This window comes from Oryx dammah, unplaced genomic scaffold (assembly GCF_014754425.2).
Source record: "Oryx dammah isolate SB20612 unplaced genomic scaffold, SCBI_Odam_1.1 HiC_scaffold_23, whole genome shotgun sequence".
Taxonomy (NCBI): domain Eukaryota; kingdom Metazoa; phylum Chordata; class Mammalia; order Artiodactyla; family Bovidae; genus Oryx; species Oryx dammah.
Genome location: NW_024070207.1, coordinates 115,178,755 through 115,183,174, shown reverse-complemented (window position 1 = coordinate 115,183,174; position 4,420 = coordinate 115,178,755). Strand labels below are relative to the sequence as shown.

Sequence of the window (4,420 nt, the reverse complement as noted above, 5' to 3'; positions counted from 1 at the left end):
TTATGTTACTTGCTTGTTTTGTTTACTCTCTATCTCCCCACATCCCATAAGGGCAAAGTTGTTTTTATTGTTGTTTTTACTATTTTTGTTACTGCTATGTCCCCAGTGCCTAGCTAGACCTGTCCCTGCCACCTAGTTGATAGTTAATAAGTATTTGATGAGTGAATGAATGTGTGAATCATATATTCATATAAGAGAAAGGGATGCTTTTGTTTTTCTATCAGGTAACTTCCTGGAGGGCAGTGGCCTTACCTGAGTAGATACATTAAAGGAAAAGTGTACATAGCCTCTTAAAAGCTTATACTCTGTAAAACCAATAGTGCTGGAAACTTCCCTTGATCCTTTGCTCTGCTCCCTCCTATCTGTACACTTAAGAGGAGGAGAAGGACAAACCAATGAAAGCTTCATAAATGTTGGTGCCAGGGCTTTTCTTCTCTTCGGTTTACCTCTGGATGGACCACGTCCCCAGGGCAGGCTGGGCAAATCATCGGAAAGCAGGCTCCTAAATAGAGTTTCCAGGGACACTCTGGAACACTGCTGCTCTCTCCTTCCACCTGAAAAAAAAGTACAAAAACGCAAGCTATTCTCCAAGTCACCAGGTTAGGTGCCCAGTTTCCCTCCGGGGAACTTTTGCCCTGGCAAGAACAACAATAAAATCCCTTTCTCCCAAGTAGAGAGGTGGGACTGTTAGGAATAACTGAAATCCCCTGCTTTTTGTTTCATCCTCTTTATTCCTTCACTCCACCAAGCGAAATGTGATAGTAGCGTAATTTCTGTAGCTTTTCTAAGAAATTCCTCTTTGCTGGCACATAAAAAGGACTCTCCTGGATTCCTGCCACTGGCTATAGAGCTTTAACACATTGTTGTTGGCTCAGCTGGGGAGCCAAGATGAATAAAATATTCTCTAAACTCCTGTGGAAACACACAGCAAGTGTTTCCAACCATACTGTATTATTTGACCCAAAATATTTTTTCCCCTTCTATTTGCCAATCCATGTGTTACTTCCCTCAAAACTCCAAGCGGCCCTCCTTTCTCAAAGCCCACAGCCCCCAAATTACTGAGAGGATCTAAAGCACCTTCTAACTAGTTTTGTGAACTTTAGCAAGTCACCAAACTTTCTGGGTTTCTGGTTCCACATACATGGAAAGGGCTATATTAAAACAGTTTCTCAAACTTTAGTGTGGATTGACATCATCCAGAGGGCTTGTTAAAACTGATGGCTGGGCCCTTTCTCCAGACTTCAAGATTCAGCAAGTTTAGGATAGGATTCCAGGGTTGGTGACTCTCACAAGTTCCCAGGTGAGGCCAAGGCTGCTGGTATAGGAATCACACTTGAGAGCCCCTGTACTAGAAGAACTCAGAGGTTCCTTTTGCTTGTTCATTCAATAAGTCTGTAAGTCTGAGTCGGAGCTCTTTTGGGTGCAAGTGACAGAAACTTGACTCAAACCAGGTTAAGTAAGGAAGGGAATCTATCAGTGCACCCATCCGGGAAGGACAGACGCAGAATGGATTCTGGATACAGGAATTCAAGTTATATCATCAGATCTCTGTCTCAGCAATTGGTCCCAATCCACTCCCTTTTCACAGGGCTTCTTCATGCTGAGTTGCATGAGACAGGGTTGTAGACAATCTAGCTTCTGTTAGCCCAGACAGCAATCCCAGAGAAGAAATATAACTGCTGTCTCCTGGTTCTGTGTACAATAATAATCTCAGGGACAGACTCTCACTGGCCCAGCTTGGACCATCACATGGTGAGGGGAATAGAGTATTATGATTGGTTAAGCCTAAGTCACATGCCTTCCCTTGAAGTGAAGGGCTAGAGCATTACAATGGGCAGGACCCTTCTCAGATTGTAACCTCTTTATCCTGTTCACTGCTATATTTTCAGGATCTAGTGTCTGGTACATAGCAGATGCTTAACAAATATTTGTTGAATGAGTGAATAAATCATTTCGTGAATAGTGTAAACTTTTTTTTGGAGGGTCTATAACTTTATTGGAGAATCAGTAGTTCTCATCCACATTAACTGTCTGTAGATTTTTGAAAATGGCAACAGGTACATAGGTAACCAATGTGTAGAGCTTGTTTGGTGAATCTTCATCTTCTTTAGGTTTTCTGGACAACTGCACACGGATATGGTATGGGATATTCCTTATTCTTTTGACCCAGATGGCTTTACTGAGCCTGGTGTCAATGCGTATACCTGGGGTTCCCATCACCTTGATGACAAATTTCTGGATTTCTTTGAGTGCCTAAGGGGCACGCTTCTTGAACTCAACTCTATAGATGTGCTTGTGAATGTTGATACTGTATTCTCTGTTTACCACCTTGTCGATGGCAGATGGGCCCTTCTTCTTGCTGCCCTTCTTTGTGGGAGCCATTCTGCCAGGCCTGGGTTGGAAAGAGTGTAATCTTTCCTTAGTTAACCTAGAAATCTTCAAAATTGGTGATCTTATGCACACTGAGGATAGGTGTGAAATTTCTTGAGATATTCACATAATTTTACCCAACCAAAGTACAGTTTGTTATTTTTTTCTTTGTTAAAGTTTCTTCCAGTAGACACTAGAGGAATTATGCTAAGACCCAGCATTTCCACTAACCCTTACATTCTTTTGGCTTTTTGAGGCTTATTCTGATCCTGCTTTGTCTCTGGAAACACAGTCAAGTACACTTTTTCCTCAAAATAAAGTAAATTACTTTAATTTAGATTATCTTTAGTGTCTTCGAGTGAGTACCCTGTAGGCTTTTGTTAGTTGAAAGTTTAATAAAGTTTAAATTAAGGTGTTTTTTTTTCAACAAAGATAAACATCTCCCCCTCCCAACCCCAGCCTGTATTACAGTGGCTTCCTTTCAGGATACTGACTGAATCGGGGGTCTTGGTTTCTTTGCTACAAACACTGACTGTTTTGGGGGGAGGGAGGCTCAATTTCCTTATTTCTAAAAGAAGGGGGTTGATTCAGATCAAAGCTACTCAGACTTGACTGCCCATTACAATCACTGAGGAGATTGAAATAAATACTGACGCTTAGCACCATCCTTAGAGAATCTGATTTAAATGGTGGAGCCACCAGTATTTTTAAAGCTCTTTAGGGGACTTCCCTGGCAGTCCAGTGGTTAAGACTCTGCTGGCCCAATGTAACGGATGCAGGTTCTATCCCTGCTTGGAGAACGAGGACTCCACATGCGATGGGGCCAAATTTTTAAACAATATTTTATTTTATTTAAAAATTTTATTTTAATATTTTATTATTTTAATAAAGCCTGGGAAACCTAGCATGCTGCAGTCTACGGGATCGCAAAGAGCTGGACACGATGAGCGACTGAGTGAGCGAGCGAATGTACAGCCAGAGCTGAGAACTACTGGCTAGATGATTCTAATTTTAAAATGTAGAGTTAGAGTCAGAATGCCAACCTCACTATTTGAGCAAATCACTTAATCTCCCTAGGACTCAGTTTCTCTATTTGCAAAATGGAGACATTAATAGTACACTGAGTTATGAGAATTCAATGACAGGATCCAACTAACATTTTGCTAACCAAAGTTTAGTTCACAAACCTAACCAGTGGTTTCTGCATTACTTGGGTGCTTAGAAATGCAAAATCTCAGGTTTCCCACCCCCAGACCAACTGAAATAAAATCTGCATTTTAAAGATCTCCAAATGATTCTACATGATTCTTATGGGCTTCTCAGGTGCCCCAGTGGTAAAGAATCTGCCTTTAAGCAAGAGAGGAGGGTTCAATCCCAGGGTCGGGAAGATTCCTTGGGGTAGGAAATGGCAACCTGTTGCAGGGAGGAAGCCAACTCTGACTCCATGCTGGAAACTGTTTCTTTGACTTGCTTTTGTGATTATAATCATACTCAATGGCTTGCCTGGACCCTGTCCCTCTACTTGACTGTAAACTAAAATGCCTTCATTCTGCTCATGTAGAGATAATTTGTCCCTGCCCACCTGTGAATAGAAGAGATTAACACACCCCTTCTGAAGGCTGGCCATTCCCTTGGAGATGTTTTGCAATACTGAAGACCCTTCACTTCACTTCCTCACTGCATCTCCCTCTCTACCATTTGACTTTAGTTCCTCATTGCTTCTTTCTCTCTGATCTCTAAAAGAACCTGGTATCCAGACCCCAGTAAGATGGTAATTTTGAGGTGCTAGTCTGCCATCTTCTTGCTCAGCTGGCTCCCCAATTAAAGTCTCTTCCTTGCCTCAAGACCTCGTCTCTCAGATTCATTGGCCTATTGTGTGGTAAGCAGAGTGAGCTTGGACTCGGTACCAAACCTACTCCAGTATTCTTGCTTAGGAAATCTCATGCACAGGGGAGCCTGGCAGGCTACACGGGGTCTCAAAGAGTCAGAAACGACTGAGTGACTGAGCACCAAATGATTCTTATTCATGTTACAATTTGAGAAGCACTGG

At 42.1% G+C, this 4,420-nt stretch overlaps 1 pseudogene; it reads right to left on the bottom strand.

Annotated features, from left to right (window-relative positions):
* Positions 1 to 1,970: 1,970 nt before the first annotated feature.
* On the bottom strand, positions 1,971 to 2,382 carry LOC120882525 (annotated as a pseudogene).
* Positions 2,383 to 4,420: the final 2,038 nt, after the last annotated feature.